Consider the following 19,142-nt stretch of genomic DNA (forward strand, 5'->3'; position numbering starts at 1 on the left):
CCTCTGATTGGCCTGTCCCTAACTAATCGTGACTCCAACCAATCGAGACTGTTCTTATACGTGCAAACACGTCTTGGAAGGAGAAAGGAGAGAGGTTTAGTAGCCTGTGGAAGGGAGCGGAGGAGAACAAGGAACACACGTTTGGTCATTTTAACGTGAAATAAATGATATCGATATTACGATATTTTCTTTATTCATATCTTGTTTTAATGTATATCGATATATCTTACAAACCCTAATGTGTACCTTAAGTGAATATTTATGGGGAAGTCAAATATCGTATTATCCATCCATCCATCCATCCATCTTCTTCCGCTTATCCGAGGTCGGGTCGCGGGGGCAGCAGCCTAAGCAGGGAAGCCCAGACTTCCCTATCTCCAGCCACTTCGTCTAGCTCTTCCCGGGGGATCCCGAGGCGTTCCCAGGCCAGCCGGGAGACATAGTCTTCCCAACGTGTCCTGGGTCTTCCCCGTGGCCTCCTACCAGCTGGACGTGCCCTAAACGCCTCCCTAGGGAGGCGTTCGGGTGGCATCCTGACAAGATGCCCGAACCACCTCATCTGGCTCCTCTCGATGTGGAGGAGCAGCGGCTTTACGTTGAGTTCCTCCCGGATGGCAGAGCTTCTCACCCTATCTCTAAGGGAGAGCCCCGCCACACGGCGGAGGAAACTCATTTCGGCCGCTTGTACCCGTGATCTTATCCTTTCGGTCATGACCCAAAGCTCATGACCATAGGTGAGGATGGGAACGTAGATCGACCGGTAAATTGAGAGCTTTGCCTTCCGGCTCAGCTCCTTCTTCACCACAACAGATCGGTACAACGTCCGCATTACTGAAGACGGCGCACCGATCCGCCTGTCGATCTCACGATCCACTCTTCCCTCACTCGTGAACAAGACTCCTAGGTACTTGAACTCCTCCACTTGGAGCAGGGTCTCTTCCCCAACCCGGAGATGGCACTCCACCCTTTTCCGGGCGAAAACCATGGACTTGGACTTGGAGGTGCTGATTCTCATTCCGGTCGCTTCACACCCGGCTGCGAACAGATCCAGTGAGAGCTGAAGATCCCGGCCAGATGAAGCCATCAGGACCACATCGTCTGCAAAAAGCAGAGACCTAATCCCGCGGCCACCAAACCGGAACCCCTCAATGCCTTGACTGCGCCACAATATCGTATTATGTTTTTTTTAATAGTGGCATCTGATGTGGACTGGATGATTGGATAGAAAACCTCCAGTGAGTGAAGATGCAGTATCATTAGGACTACCTGGGATGTTTGGTATCTTCCTAAAATACATTTTGACAAGCCAAAAGCTGTAACAGTATGCCATATGTACCTTGGGATGATTTTAAAATATTAATGTTCCTAATTGCCTAAAGTGCAGCATCAATACAGAGGTACCTCAAATTATGAATACATTCATTTACGAGTGAACTGAGACACGAGCTGACTGCAAATTAAACCGATCAGAAAAAACATAAGGCGGGTCTCATTCACACACCTCAGCTGCACATTGAGTTTGATAGGTTTAAATCAGCGGTCTCAGACATGTTGTAGCCCGGAAAAGTTAGGGCTGCAAGGTATTCTGGGTATTTGTTCTGTTGTGTTTATGTAGTGTTACGGTGCGGATATTCTCCCGAAATGTGTTAGTCATTCTTGTTTGGTGTGGGTTCACAGTGTGGCGCACATTTGTAACAGTGTTAAAGGCCTACTGAAACCCACTACTATACCGACCACGCAGTCTGATAGTTCATATATCAATGATGAAATATTAACATTGCAACAAATGCCAATACGGCCGGTTTAGTTTACTAAATTACCATTTTAAATTTCCTGCGATGTGTCCTGTTGAAAATGTCGTGGAATGATGACGCGTATGTTGACGCGTGCTTGTGACGTTATTGGTTGGAGCGGACATTTTATCCCAGCACCACTCACGGCTAAAAGTCGTCTGCTTTAATCGCATAATTACACAGTATTTTGGACATGTGTGGTGCTGAATCTTTTGCAATTTGTTCAATTAATAATGGAGACTACAAATAAGAAAGATGTTGGTGGAAAGCGGTGGATTTCAGCTGCCTTTAGCAACCAAAACACAGCCGGTGTTTCTTTGTTTGTTGTGAAGCTTTAATATGGAACAGAGCGGTCAAGCAAACATGTTTCTCTACCACATGTCAACCGGCAGGTTTCGTGGAAAAATTTGTGGTAATAAGTCGGCTCTTACCGGAGACATGAGCGGAGCTTGCGTCCTCCTGCAAAAACTGTCAAAGAGGCAGCTGCGACTTTCTCGGCTTCTCCATGGCTTCCATCAGAGACACTGGCGGTCACCACACCCCTCCGACTTTCAAGTATGACTATTTAATCTCACTAAAACACTAGTAACACAATAAACAGATAAGGGATCTTCCAGAATTATCCTAGTAAATGTATCTAATAACATCTGAATCGCTCCCACTGTCGTCGCCTTTTTTTTTCTTCTAGTCCTTCACTCTCACTTTCCTCATCCACAAATCTTTCATCCTCGCTCAAATTAATGGGGAAATTTTCGCTTTCTCGGTCCGAATCGCTCTAGCTGCTGGTGGCTATGATTATAAACAATGTGAGTATTACCCGTGAATACTACCCGTGACGTCACACGCACATCGTCTGCTACTTCCGGTACAGGCAAAGCTTTTTTTATCAGCGACCAAAAGTTGCAAACTTTATTGTCGATGTTCTCTCCTAAATCCTTTCAGCAAAAATATGGCAATATCGCAAAATGATCAAGAATGACAAATAGAATGGACCTGCTATCCCCGTTTAGATAAGAAAATCTCATTTCAGTAGGCCTTTAAAGTTGTTAATACGGCCACTCTCAGTGTGACCTGTGTGGCTGTTGATCAAGTATGTCTTGCAGTCACTTGCGTGTATCTGCAGAAGCCTCTTAGAACATGTGGACGGGCCAGCACGCTATTTGTATGATGAAAAGGCGGCCGCAGTGACGTGTTGTAGAGGACGTCAAGGCAGTACTACGGCACTCCCTTTATATTGTTGGGCAGGTGAAAATCGGAACAAATTCTCGAGAATTGTTGCCCCGGGAAGTGCACTGAAATTCGTGAGTATCCCGGAAAAACGGGAGGGTGGGCAAGTATGTTGCTAGGGCGGGAAAGCCAGTAAAAGAAGGCAAATTCATTAAAAAGTGCAAGTTAATCTTTTTAAGAAATCTTTTGTTGCGGCCCAGCCTCACCCAGCTTCTGCATCCAGTGGCCCCCAGGTTAATTGAGTTTGAGACCACTGATTTAGATGTTGTGGTGTCTCCTGTGGTTTGATAAATTTAGGCATACCTTAGATACGCAAACGCACATTGTATTACACACACACACACACACACTTCTGAATGCACACGTTGTATTAAACACTCACGAATTTGGATGTGCTCGCTCAAAAGACAGCCAATAGAGGGTTCCTGTTTTTTGCGGGTCATAGATACGTGGGTGCAGATTGTATTACACACATGCACTTCTGAATGCGCGCGCACGAATTCGGATGCACCTGCTCAAATCTTACACAGCAGAAGTGTCGCAAAATTTAAATGTAAGTAGACAGCTTATTGAGGGTTCTTTGTGATTAGGGACAGCTTGACAACTTAAAAAACGCTGAATACACACACTCGAATTGATATACACTGCGATGAGGTGGCGACTTGTCCAGGGTGTACCGCGCCTTCCGACCCAATTGTAGCTGAGATAGGCGCCAGCGCCCCCCCGCCCTGCGAACCCAAAAGGGAATAAGCGGTAGGAAATGGATGGATGGATTGATATACGGACACACAAATCATTACACACGCACAAGAATTGGATTACACGCCCACAGATTGAGAAACTGGTTTGCAAATAATTTTGCTACAATAATACTTCCATGCAGCTCCTTCTTCTCCACCAAGCTTGCGGCCAATTTCAGATAGAGGCAGGTGCAATGACGTCATCGACGATATGACGGGGAGCACAAATCTCCATCCATCCATCCATCATCTTCCGCTTATCCGAGGTCGGGTCGCGGGGGCAGCAGCCTAAGCAGGGAAGCCCAGACTTCCCTCTCCCCAGCCACTTCGTCTAACTCTTCCTGGGGGATCCCGAGGCGTTCCCAGGCCAGCCGGGAGACATAGTCTTCCCAACGTATCCTGGGTCTTCCCCGTGGCCTCCTACCGGTTGGACATGCCCTAAACACCTCCCTAGGGAGGCGTTCGGGTGGCATCCTGACCAGATGCCCGAACCACCTCATCTGGCTCCTCTCGATGTGAAGGAGCAGCGGCTTTACTTTGAGTTCCTCCCAGATGGCAGAGCTTCTCACCCTATCTCTAAGGGAGAGCCCCGCCACCCGGCGGAGGAAACTTATTTCGGCCGCTTGTACCCGTGATCTTATCCTTTCGGTCATGACCCAAACCTCATGACCATAGGTGAGGATGGGAACGTAGATCACCGGTAAATTGAGAGCTTTGCCTTCTGGCTCAGCTCCTTCTTCACCACAACGGATCGATACAGCGTCCGCATTACTGAAGACGCCGCACCGATCCGCCTGTCGATCTCACGATCGTGAACAAGACTCCTAGGTACTTGAACTCCTCCACTTGGGGCAGGGTCTCCTCCCCAACCCGAAGATGGCACTCCACCCTTTTCCGGGCGAGAACCATGGACTCGGACTTGGAGGTGCTGATTCTCATTCCGGTCGCTTCACACTCGGCTGCGAACCGATCCAGTGAGAGCTGAAGATCCCGGCCAGATGAAGCCATCAGGACCACATCATCTGCAAAAAGCAGAAACTTAATCCCGCGGCCACCAAACCGGAACCCCTCAACTCCTTGACTGCGCCTAGAAATTCTGTCCATAAAAGTTATGAACAGAATCGGTGACAAAGGACAGCCTTGGCGGAGTCCAACTCTCACTGGAAACGTGTCTGACTTACTGCCGGCAATGCGGACCAAGGTCTGACACTGATCATACAGGGAGCGGACCGAATTTTCAGAATTTTCAAAAAACTTGAAGTGTTTTGTCCCGAAGATTATTCGTGATTTGTAAGTTTCCATAATGTGCTTGTTCTATTTTTGGCCAAAGTAAAAGAAAGAAAACAACCCGGAGTTGTCTTTATTTGTAAGTTATCATGCGACGATTTTACCCTTCCGGGCCCACTTGGGAATAGATTTTCCTCCATGCGGCCCCTGAGCTAAAACGAGTTTGACACCCCTGCTTTAAGACAACACGCATCTTTGTCGGGCACATGCACAGTCCCAGGCAGGGACGGAGGCATTTAAAACATTCTCCTCATGTGCTCAGACTTTGGACTCCAAGGCCAGCTCGCTGAAGGGCACGGACCGAAGATGATGGAGAATATGTAAATATAAATACGCGTGCAACTTTAGCGACGTTACACAGACGCGCACGCACACATTCACAGGGAGCCATTCTCTTCTCTAATGGCACCACAGGGGACACAAAATATTTGCATAGTCCAAAAAAAAGGGACATCTTTAAGTTTGACCCTCACCGGCTGCCAGACACGCACGCCAGTAAGTGACACATACGTGTGCAGCATTGAGAGACGATAGAAAATAGTTCTTAAATTTCATGGGCGGAAAAAAAATATATATATTTCTAATGTGCAGTACCACCTTCATAGTATGCATGAAATATCCATACGTTTACACTTTCCCCCCCAAATGTTCTATTCCTGCATTACCCTTGTGTCCCCTAGGAGAGCAGAGCCCCCACTCTGAGAAGCTTTGTGAAAATGTTATTGTCCAGAGAGACACTTAAAGGCCAGCGGAGGAGAGGAGAGTGACAATGGCTGGATTCAGTAATTGGTGCAGAAGTGCAGCTTCAGCAGAACTCTTCCACCCTTTTTTCCTGCCGCGTCCCTATGTGCTGTCACGCAGTGTTTCAAGCAGCGACTGATAACAGCAGAAGATCCATATCTATGTAGACAAATGTATTCAGACACGTGGACATACCTCGTTCTCACTATTGCAGCTATCGGCTCCTTTTCTGGGAAGACTTTTACCTCTGTGAGAAGGTCAGTATCCATTCAACCAGGACATTTGGGATTTTCATCGATCACTGATGTTGGGAAAGGTGGCAATAAATACTGATGAAGTTGAGGAATGCTCATCAAACACTTATATGGAACATCCCACAGGTGTGCAGGCTAATTGGGAACAGTTGGGTGCCATGATTGGGTATAAAAGCAGCTTCCGTGAAATGCTAAGTAATTCACAAACGAGGATGGGGCGAGGGTCACCACTTTGGAAGCATATTGTCGAACAGTTTTAGAACAACATTTCTCAACGAGCTATTGCAAGGAATTTACCATCGACGGTCCGTAAAATCATCAAAAAGTTCAGAGAATCTGGAGATATCACTGCACGTAAGCGATGATATTCCGGACTTTTGATCCCTCAGGCGGTACTGCATCAAAAACCGACCTCAGTGTGTAAAGGATATCACCGCATGGGCTCAGGAACACCTCATAAAACCACTGTCAGTAACTACAGTTGGTCGCTACATCTGTAAGTGCAAGTTAAAACTCTACTTTGCAAAGCCAAACTCATTTATCAACAATATCCTGAAATGCTGGGCCGAGCTCACCTAAGATGGACTGATGCAAAGTGGAAAGGTGTTCAGTGGTCTGACGAGTCCACATTTCAAAATATATTTGAAAACAGAGGACGTGGTGTCCCCTAGAACAAAGAGGAAAATAACCATTTGGATTGTTATAGGCGCAAAGTTCAAAAGCTAGCATCTGTGATGGTATGGGGGTGTACTAGTGCCCTAGGCATGGGTAACTTGCACATCTGGGAAGGCCCCATTAATGCTGAAAGGTCCGTACAGGTTTTGGAACAACATATGTTGTCATCCAAGCAACGTTATCATGGACGCCCCTGCTTATTTCAACAAGACAAGTGTTACAACAGCGCAGCTTTTGTAAAAAAAAGACTGCGGGTACTCCCCTGGCCCGCCTGCAGTCCAGACCTGTCTCCCATCGAAAATGTGTGGCGCATTATGAAGCCTAAAATACGACAGCGGAGACCCCGGACTGTTGAACGACTGAAGCTCTACATAAAACAAGAATGGGAAAGAATTCCACTTTCAAAGCTTCAACAATTAGTTTCCTCAGTTCCCAAACGTTTATTGAGTGTTGTTAAAAGAAAAGGTGATGTAACACAGTGGTGAACATGCCCTTTCCCAACTACTTTGGCACATGTTGCAGCCATGAAATTCTAAGTTAATTATTATTTGCAAAAAAAAAAAAAAAGTTTATGAGTTTGAACATCAAATATCTTGTCTTTGTAGTGCATTCAACTGAATATGGGGTGAAAAGGCTTTGCAAATCATTGTATTCCGTTTATATTTACATCTAACACAATTTCCCAACTCATGGTATTTCACGATTTATTTTGCGCCCCACGTTTTCAATGGGAGACAGGACTGGACTACAACCAGGAGAGTCTTTTACCTGCACTCTTTTACTTTGAAGCCACACTGTTGTAACACGTGGCTTGGCATTGTCTTGCTGAAATAAGCAGGGTCGTCCATGATAACGTTGCTTAGATGGCAACATATGTTGCTCCAAAACCTGTATGGACCATTCAGCATTAATGGTGCCTTCACAGATGTGTAAGTTACCCATGCTTTGGGCACTAATACACCCCCGTACCATCACAGATGCTGGAATTCGAACTGTGTGCCTATAACAATCCGGGTGGTTCTTTTCCTCTTTCCAAAAACTATTTGAAATGTGGACTCGTCAGACCACAGAACATTTACCCACTTTGCATCAGTCCATCTTAGATGAGCTCGGGCCCAGCGTTTCTGGGTGTTGTGGATAAATGGCTTTGCATAGTAGAGTTTTAACTTGCACTTACAAATGTAGCGACAAACTGTAGTTACTGACAGACAATTTCTGAAGTGTTACTGAGCCCATGTGGTGATATCCTTTACACACTGATGTCGTATTATGATGCAGTACTGAGGGATCGAAGGTCCGTAATATCATCGCTTAGGTGCAGTGATTTGTCCGGATTTTCTGAACCTTTTGATATTACAAACCGTAGATAGTGAAATCCCTAAATTCCTTACAATAACTTGTTGAGAAATTGTTGAACTTAAACTGTTTGACGATTTGCTCACGCATTTGTCCACAAAGTGGTGACCCTCGAACCATCCTTGTTTGTGAATTACTTAGCATTTCACAGAAGCAGCTTTTATACCCAATCATGGCACTAACCTGTTCCCAATTAGCCTGGTCACTTGTGGGATGTTCCAAATAAGTGTTTGATAAGCATTCCTCAACTTTCTCAGTCTTGTTTGCCACTTGTGCCAGCTTTTTTTAAACATCTTGCAGGCATCAAATTCCAAATGAGCTAATACTTGCAAAAAATTAAGTTTTCCGGTTTGAACGTTAAGTATCTTGTCTTTGCAGTTTATTCAATTAAATTTAAGTTGAAAAGGATTTGCAAATCATTGTATTTTGATTTTATTTACAATTTCCACAATGTGGCAAATTCACTGGTTTTAGGGTTTGTATAATAACATTCTCATTTACCTGTAGCGCCAGTGACAAGTCAGCGTTTCCTCTACTGCTCATTTCAACGGATCAACTTCCGGTCAACTTCTTTTGTTTACACGTGATCGAACTGCGCAAGCAAGTGACTTCGCCACAACTTTTGCACGTTTGTACTGGAGTCTGATAAAGATCACATTTTACTTGGTCAGTAAACATCCATGCATTTTCTACCGCTTATTATTCCCTTTGGGGTCGCCAGTGCCCATCTCAGATACAATCGGGTGGAAGGCGGGCTACACCCTGGACAAGTCGCCACCTCATCGCAGAGCCAACACAGATAGACAGACAACATTCACACTCACATTCACACACTAAGACCAATTAAGTGTTGCCAATCAACCTATTTGGAGGTGGGAGGAAGCCGGAGTACCCGAAGGGAACCCACGCAGTCACGGGGAGAACATGCAAACTCCACACAGAAAGATCCCGAGCCCGGGATGGAACCCAGGACTACTCAGGACCTTCGTATTGTGAGGCAGACGCACAAACCCCTCTACAACCTTGCTTGCCCGGTGGGTAAACAGTCAACTGGAAAATATCAGATTTAAAAAAGAAGCAGATTTGGGCCAATTTGGCCTGCAGTGTAAACATAGTCAATATGTCTGCGTGCACTGTCATAGTCTTGGTGGATGATAAAAGAGACGTTTTCCATGAATGATCCCACAAAATTGCCATCCATCCATCTTCTTCCGCTTATCCGAGGTCGGGTCGCGGGAGAAGCAGCCTAAGCAGGGAAGCCCAGACATCCCTATCCCCAGCCACTTCGTCTAGCTCTTCCCGGGGGATCCCGAGGCATTCCGAGGCCAGCCGGGAGACATAATATTCCCAACGTGTCCTGGTTGGACCGGTTGGACGTGCCCTAAACACCTCCCTAGGGAGGCGTTCGGGTGGCATCCTGACCAGATGCCCGAACCACCTCATTTGGCTCCTCTCGATGTGGAGGAGCAGCGGCTTTACTTGAGTTCCTCCCGGATGGCAGAGCTTCTCACCCTATCTCTAAGGGAGAGCCCCGCCACCCGGCGGAGGAAACTCATTTCGGCTTTTGTACCCGTGATCTTATCCTTTCGGTCAAAACCCAAAGCTCATAACCATAGGTGAGGATGGGAATGTAGATCGACCGGTAAATTGAGAGCTTTGCCTTCCGGCTCAGCTCCTTCTTCACCACAACGGATCGGTACAACGTCCGCATTACTGAAGACGCCGCACCGATCCGCCTGTCGATCTCACGATCCACTCTTCCCTCACTCGTGAACAAGACTCCTAGGTACTTGAACTCCTCCACTTGGGGCAGCGTCTCCTCTCCAACCCGGAGATGGCACTTCACCCTTTTCCGGGCGAAAACCATGGACTTGGACTTGGAGGTGCTGATTCTCATTCCGGTCGTTTCACACCCGGCTGCGAACAGATCCAGTGAGAGCTGAAGATCCCGGCCAGATGAAGCCATCAGGACCACATCATCTGCAAAAAGCAGAGACCTAATCTCGCGGTCACCAAACCGGAACCCCTCAACGCCTTGACTGCGCCTAGAAATTCTGTCCATAAAAGTTATGAACAGAATCGGTGACAAAGGACAGCCTTGGCGGAGTCCAACTCTCACTGGAAACATGTCCGACTTACTGCCGGCAATGCGGACCAAGCTCTGGCACTGATCGTACAGGGAGCGGACTGCCATAATAAGACAGTCCGATACCCCATACTCTCTGAGCACTCCCCACAGGACTTCCCGAGGGACACGGTCGAATGCCTTCTCCAAGTCCACAAAGCACATGTAGACTGGTTGGGCAAACTCCCATGCACCCTCAAGAACCCTGCCGAGAGTATAGAGCTGGTCCACAGTTCCACAACCAGGACGAAAACCACACTGTTCCTCCTGAATCCGAGGTTCAACTATCCGGCGTAGCCTCCTCTCCAGTACACCAACTGGAAAATATCAGATTTAAAAAAGAAGCAGATTTGGGCCAATTTGGCCTGCAGTGTAAACATAGTCAATATGTCTGCGTGCACTGTCATAGTCTTGGTGGATGATAAAAGAGACCTTTCCCATGAATGATCCCACAAAATTGCCATCCATCCATCTTCTTCCGCTTATCCGAGGTCGGGTCGCGGGAGAAGCAGCCTAAGCAGGGAAGCCCAGACATCCCTATCCCCAGCCACTTCGTCTAGCTCTTCCCGGGGGATCCCGAGGCATTCCGAGGCCAGCCGGGAGACATAGTCTTCCCAACGTGTCCTGGTTGGACCGGTTGGACGTGCCCTAAACACCTCCCTAGGGAGGCGTTCGGGTGGCATCCTGACCAGATGCCCGAACCACCTCATTTGGCTCCTCTCGATGTGAAGGAGCAGCGGCTTTACTTTGAGTTCCTCCCGGATGGCAGAGCTTCTCACCCTATCTCTAAGGGAGAGCCCCGCCACCCGGCGGAGGAAACTCATTTCGGCTTTTGTACCCGTGATCTTATCCTTTCGGTCAAAACCCAAAGCTCATAACCATAGGTGAGGATGGGAATGTAGATCGACCGGTAAATTGAGAGCTTTGCCTTCCGGCTCAGCTCCTTCTTCACCACAACGGATCGGTACAACGTCCGCATTACTACAGACGCCGCACCGATCCGCCTGTCGATCTCACGATCCACTCTTCCCTCACTCGTGAACAAGACTCCTAGGTACTTGAACTCCTCCACTTGGGGCAGGGTCTCCTCTCCAACCCGGAGATGGCACTCCACCCTTTTCCGGGCGAAAACCATGGACTCGGACTTGGAGGTGCTGATTCTCATTCCGGTCGCTTCACACTCGGCTGCGAACAGATCCAGTGAGAGCTGAAGATCCCGGCCAGATGAAGCCATCAGGACCACGTCATCTGCAAAAAGCAGAGACCTAATCCCGCGGTCACCAAACCGGAACCCCTCAACGCCTTGACTGTGCCTAGAAATTCTGTCCATAAAAGTTATGAACAGAATCGGTGACAAAGGACAGCCTTGGCGGAGTCCAACCCTCACTGGAAACGTGTCCGACTTACTGCCGGCAATGCGGACCAAGGTCTGACACTGATCATACAGGGAGCGGACCGCCGCAATAAGACACCACCATAAAATTGGAATCAAGTAATTGTCAAACAAAGAATGACTATCCTCCTATCAATGACAGTCTGTGAATGATAGGAGATGAGTCTTTTGACAGTGAAAATGGTTAGGGAAGTGGTGACATGTTGACAAAGCCAAAAGATGATTAATACAGACTCCCTATCAAACACAACTATCACAACAGCAATGACCTTTCATTGTGAGGTCAAGGATATTCCACAGTCAAGATGGAAATCAGGGTATTTATTTTATTTTTGCAGAATCCGTAGCGTAAGCTAGTCTGGTTTCAATGTCAGAAGCAAACAAAATACAGAGTGGCCTCAGCGTGAGTCCTGTTAAAGACAATCTTCAGGTTGTCCTCTATCTTGATGTTTTTCCCCCCCCCCAATCTCATTCCGAGTATTCCATCCAAACAATGGGCCGTTTTACAGCTTGACAATTTAGAGCGGAAACTGAATAGAACTGCCTGGCAGGAGATATGACGAGATAAACAGGAATGCGATTAAAACATGTTTCTTTGGTGTTCTAGATGGTGAAGCTAGGACAACAAACTGTGAGCCAAAGAGTCATCTTTGCAAAAAAGTACTGAACTGAATTACCGGTTTCACAGTTTCAACCTGTTATTATGATATAACTCATTCATATGCGGTGCCTTCGCAGATTAGTCATCCATTCAACTAGTCTAATCAACAAAGTTGTTTCATCGATATAACTTTGTTGGACTCCTGTGGAAAGTTTCCCAGTGAGGTATCTCAATCAAACAGCGTTCAACACCATTTTAGTATCATCTGCCTAATGACAAATACACCACCTAAACTTGCTTTCTCATCAACACCAAACAAATGTCTCTTATGAGTCAGACCCCAACGTGTTTTTATTGACTTGCAGTTTATAATATTCTAATGAAACAGAAGGAAAAAGAACATTAAGGTATTTGTCACAAAATACAATCCAATACTTATTGACCGCAGATGACTCATGATCCCTGGATTATCGTCATAGTTTAACTGTGTTTTTCCATAAGAATACAAGAATAGCACAGAGTCTTTTTGGGAGGTTCAGTCTGAGGTGTGGGTTGTCAAAGGAGAGCACAATTGCCACAAGTTTTCAAACAATGCTTTAGCCCAGAGCTCCGAGGACTCGCCTGTCGTGCTTGCTCACAAACAGCAGGTTTGCAAGTCGTCTCAGTATTGAAAAGGACATGATTGCATAACCATCAGGGAGACATGACGGAGGCGTCTGATCATCCCAAATTTATTCTCCGGAGTGACAAGCGAACACGCAGCCAGTCATAAAAAACTATCCTCAAAAGAGAGAACAAGGCGTCCTGCAATAGAGGACACAGCCTTCTGATCTCCACATCAGCCCCTAAGTCTGGGAGTTGACAGAAAGAGAGGGAAGCTACATGGAACCTTAACTATCTGCGTTATAAGCCATGACAAGTCTTCCAGGATGTGTCAACTATCGAGAAAACAAAGTAGAAAAATATAAAATATAAGACAGGCTGACAGCCTGCAGAATTATTTATCCATGTAATTTCATACCGCTTTTTTTGTTAAGGGTCAAAGTGATGGAGTCTATCCTATGACTTTTGCTAAGACCAGGGGTCCCCAAACTTTTTGACTCGGGGGCCGCATTGGGTTAAAATAAAATGTGGCCGGGGGCCGGACTGTATATATATATATATATATATTAGGGCTGGGAAACTTTGGGTGTCCCACGATTAATTCGATATCGATTCTTGGGGTCGCGATACGATAATATATCGATTTTTTCGATTGAACGTGATTCTCGATTCAAAAACTATATTTTTTCGATTCAAAACGATTCTGTATTCATTCGATACATAGGATTTCAGCAAGATCTACCCCAGTCTGCTGACATGCTAGCAGAGTAGTAGATTTTTTTTAAAAGCCTTTATAATTATAAAGGACAATGTTTTTATCAACTGATTGCAATAATGTACATTTGTTTTAACTATTAAACAATCAAAAAATATGACTTATTTTATCTTTGTGAAAACATTGGACAGTGTGTTGTCAAGCTTATGAGATGTGATGCAAGTGTAAGCCACTGTGACACTATTGTTCTTTTTTTTTTTTTTTTTATAAATGTCTAATGATAATGTCAATGAGGGATTTTTAATCACTGCTATGCTGAAATTATAACTAATATTGATACTGTTGTTGATAATCGTTTTTGTTTCACTACTTTTGGTTTCTTCTGTGTCATGTTTGTGTCTCCTCTTAAGTGCTCTGTTTATTGCAGTTCGGAGTGTTGCTGGGTCAGGTTTGGTTTTGGAAATGGATTGCATTGTTATGGTATTGCTGTGTAGTGGTTTGTTGGATTGATAAAAAAAATTTAAAAAATAAAACAGATTTTTTTTTAAATGAAAATCGATTCTGAATCGCACAACGTATATATACAGTATATATATATATACATACACACATATATATGTATATATATATATATACACACACACACACACACACACATATATATATATATATATATATATATGTGTGTGTGTGTATATATACATATACACATATATATGTATATTTATACATACATATGTATATACATAAACATATATATACACACACATATATATATATATATATATATATATATGCCTGTATATATATATATATCCATATATATATATATCCATATATATATATATATACATATATATATGCTTACATATATATATACATATATATATACATATATATTTACATATATATACACACATATATATATATATATATATATATATATATATATACACGCATATATATATATATATATATATATATATATATACACACACACATATATATATATATATATATATATATATATATATATATATATATATACACACACATATAGGATTTTTTGACATACAGTTATTAGAAATACAATACAACACAAATCAAATGTTTACTCCCAACCAAAATGAAACAAATAAATACAAAATAAAAACAAGGCAAAGAGGCCAAGATTGCTATGATATCACAGAAGAATGGCCCCAACATGGTGCAGCAATACGCAAAAGCAAAGAAAAGGCTCATCAAGCATAGACAATTCAACCATGTCTCAGTCGAGGCCAAACGAGAGATCAGTCTCCTTTACATATTTTAAGAAATTTAAAGAACAGCCATTCAATGTCAGCCCAATTGTCTCTAATTTGAGGAAAATAGGAATATCTCTCATTCAGGGAGGAACTGCAGCTTTACAGTTAAGCACAGTGAGTGTTCTATTTAACGAAGAAGTAAACGCCACAATATTATTTTTGGCTTTTCTGACTACCCCGAAATGTCCACTTAGAGGATTCGGTTCAATCCTTTCGCCAATTGCCAAAGACAAAGTGTTAAACATTTCTGTCCAATAACTGCACAGAGATGGACATAGCCAAAACATGTGTATTAGGTTAGCTGGAGACTGTTGGCATCAACCACACGATTCAGATATTCCATCATACATCTTAGCTCAGGGGTCTCAAACTCACTTTACCTGGGGGCCAGTGGATGCAGAGTCTGGGTGAGGCTGGGCCGCAAGAAAAGATTTCTTAAAAAATATATTTTTAAATGTCTTTATTTTTATTTTCAACACAAAATAAAATCAAAATATAAATGAACAAAATAAGAATTGTGCACCGCAACTTTCTCTGTGCAAATAAGACACGTCAGGGTGCCGATGTGCTCAACAAAGAAATATTGCATCTCCCACTTTTCCTGGAATTGTCTTCGCTCATCACTAACCTTTCTCTTCACTGCAGGCTTTGAAAAAGACATGTTTGGGGTTTTGGAATATATTTGTATTATCCGACGCACGGAGAATAATGTTATTTCCGCAATGTGTGTCGTTCTGCTTTTCCTCCCTACAGCAACAAGGCGGTCGGAGGATAATAGCCGGAATAGTGAGCGCAAAAAAGTGATGGCTCCTGGAGTGTCATCTGGCGTCATATAAAAAAATATATGTTGTGTTCATCGTGTGAGGTAATGCAAATTAAACAATAAAAAAAAACAAATACGGTTTGAATTGGTCCAGGTTATCGTGAACTGTTATTACTGACGGACAGGTGTCGCTGTGTGACTGCAGCCAGGCACGTGAGAAAACCCTCGTCTCCATGGCAACGTTTCTGTCGCTTTCACTCATTTGCCGCTTTTCCACTAACGCAGGGGTAGGCAACACAGAACCTTGAAAGAGCCATCTTGGACCCAAATAACAAAAATGGTCTCTGTTTGGAGCCAACGGGGGGGTGCTCGCAGTTGGGGTTTACAATTGCGGTAATACAGGTAAGATTCGCCCAGCGACGCTGTAGGAGTATCAGCGCCGGGTCGAGTGCACCACAGTTTTGTAATATCGATCGGCCCTTTGGCGGAGTGCTAAGGAAGCTACCGGTTTGTTTGGAGCCATCAGGATGGGGGGGTGCTCGCAGTGGAGTTTAAAATTAGGGTAACCCATATTGCCTCAAACTGGCTTACATCTCGACTAACGTGTTACACGTCCGATTCGCCCAGCGACGCTATAGTAGTATCAGCGCCGGGGTCCAGTGCAACACAGTTTTGTATTATCGATCGGCTCTTTGGCGGAGTGCTAAGGAAGCTACCGGGTATCTCGTCTCCCCGGCCTGGACTGTTTACAGCGGCGTCGGGGGAGGGAGAGAGAGAGAGAGAGAGAGAGAGAGAGAGAGAGAGAGAGAGAGAGAGAGAGAGAGAGAGAGAGAGAGAGAGAGAGAGCAGGCAGGAGAGCAAGGGGGGGACGGAGGGAGGACGAGCATCTGCGGGTCTAGTGGAAAAGTGGCAAAAACGTTTCTCTGCTTGCATCACGCAAGTGATGTCAATTTTCGGCCCTCGAGAGCCATATACCACACTGTGATTGGCAGATTCCTTCAGCTCCGCACACAACGCCATTCATACAAAACTTGCGGGCCGCACTAACATTACACTTTCATATTAAGGTGGGGGCCGTAAAATAAGGTCTCCTGGGCCGTGTGTCTGTGACCCCTGTCTTAGCTAGTCGTACTGAAGTGATTTATTTAAAGCATGAATAAATGGTACCACAATTTACAAGATATAAACATAATATAAATTCAGATATTGAGCTGTCGCGGGGGGTGCTGGCGCCTATCTCAGCTACAATCGGGCGGCCCCAAAAAGGGAATAAGCGATAGAAAATGGATGGATGGTTGGATATTGAGCTGTCTCTTAGCTTCGGGTATGCTATAAAGGGCTCATATTATGTAACATTCCCCTTTGGTCTATGTAATGGTGGTTCTTTGGTCAAAATCTTGCATAGATTATGTTTTACGTCTTCAAGCCGCTTTTTGATCGTCTCTTCAGGATGCAAGGTTTTGTTATTGACGTGCCTCCACTACGACTGTGTCTTCTCCCTGTTAGCCATGTTGTAGTTTTTAGTGCTTTCATATAGAGTCCACTGTCAGATATAAGTATGGACTAGAGTTGTCCGGTATACCGATATTGGTATAGTTCCGCCAAATCAATGAATCATATTCGGTACTATACCACCTCTAAAAAGTACCGGTCCCCCACCCATTGGCGTTGTCACGCTTTAAGACATGGTTAGCTCGCAATCTAGCGGCCAATGACTATCCACAGTCTGCAGTGTTGTAACTCATTCTAGATCAATAATTGTTGTCTCCTTGGAGACAAATCAAGTACATTTATTTCAAGAAGCATCCCTATAAAATGGGTCATACTTGTATAGCGCGTTTATACCTTCAAGGTACTCAAAGCGATTTGACACTGTTTCTACATCCACCCATTCACACATTGATGGCGGAAGCTGCCATGCAAGGCGCTAACAACAACCCATCAGTTGCAAGGGTGAAGAGTCTTGCTCAAGGACACAACGGACCTGATAAATTGGTAGAAGGTGGGGATAGAACCAGGAACCCTCAGGTTGCTGGCACGGCCACACTCCAAATCGCACCACGCCATCCCACTGTAGTTCGAGTAATACTATACAAACTTCACGACCCACTGCAACACACCATAGTTATGTTTGATGCGATAAAATGGTCTGCAATTGACAAAGTCAAGACAAGATTACCCTATGACCAATCAACAACCATTAGAACTACCAACTTAACTTTGAACACACTACACATAATTGAATGTAGTGCATACTTACTCAACAGCCATACATGTCACACTTAGGGTGGCCGTATGAACAACGCCAACACTGTCATAAAAATGTGCCACACTAAACAACAAAGGCAAACACATTTTGGGAGAATATTTTCACCACAACACAACATAAACACGACATGACAAATTCCCAGAATTCCCTGCAGCACCAACTCTTCAGGGACACTACAGTATAAACACACACCATTGGTAGATTTAATGTAAAGATACCAAGTACAAGAGTGTATCTAGTCGATACTACTAGATTACATTGATACTTTTTAGCATCGCAAAATCTTCTTTTGTTTCTAAACATTTATATTATGTTTATAAACTCAGGAAATGTCCCTGGACACATGAGGACTTTGAATATGACCAATGTATAATCCTGTAACTACTTGGTATCGGATTGATACCCAAATTTGTGGTATCATCCAAAACTGATGTAAGGTATCAAAACAACCAAAGAATAAGTGATCATTACATTTTAACAGAAGTGTAGATAGAAGATTTTAAAACAGAAAATAACCAGATAAACAGTAAATGAACAAGTAGATTAATAATTCATTTTCTACCACTTGTCCTTAATAATTTTGACACAATAATAGAATGATAAATGACACAACTGCATATATCATCAGACTAATTAGAAGTCTTTGTTTGTTTACTTACTACAAAAAGACGAATGGTCTAGTATGTTCACTATTTTATTTAAGGACTAAATTGCAATAAGAAACACATGTTTAATGTACATTAAAGGGGAACATTATCACCAGACCTATGTAAGCGTCAATATATACCTTGATGTTGCAGGAAAAAGACAATATGTTTTTTTAACCGATTTCCAAACTCTAAAAGGGTGAATTTGGCGATTTAAACGCCTTTCAATTGATAGCCTGTCGAGCGATGACCTTTCACCCGTGACGTTACAACATGAAGCAATCCGCCATTTTCTCAATCTTATTACACACACCAAGTCAAATCTGTTCTGTTATTTTCCGTTTTTTCGACTGTTTGCCCGTACCTTGGAGACATCATGCCTCGTCGGTGTGTTGTCGGAGGGTGTAACAACACGAACAGAGACGGATTCAAGTTGCACCAGTGGCCAAAAGATGCGAAAGTCCCTCGTTTGTTCCGCACACTTTACCGACAACAGCTATGCTACGACAGCTGGCACAGAGATGGCAAGAATGTGTGGATATCCTGGGACACTCAAAGCAGATGCATTTCCAACGATAAAGTCAACGAAATCACAAAGGTGAGTTTTGTTGATGTTATTGACTTATGTGGAGTGTGCTAATCAGACATA

General features: G+C 44.1%; 1 protein-coding gene across 6 annotated transcripts in view; it reads right to left on the reverse strand.

Annotated features, from left to right (window-relative positions):
* Positions 1-19,142, reverse strand: part of LOC133563459 (serine/threonine-protein kinase BRSK2-like) — a 641,999-nt gene that overhangs the window by 285,183 nt on the left and 337,674 nt on the right. The gene's annotated exons all lie outside the window — the stretch shown is intronic.

Source organism: Nerophis ophidion, linkage group LG12, assembly GCF_033978795.1.
Source record: "Nerophis ophidion isolate RoL-2023_Sa linkage group LG12, RoL_Noph_v1.0, whole genome shotgun sequence".
Taxonomy (NCBI): Eukaryota; Metazoa; Chordata; class Actinopteri; order Syngnathiformes; family Syngnathidae; genus Nerophis; species Nerophis ophidion.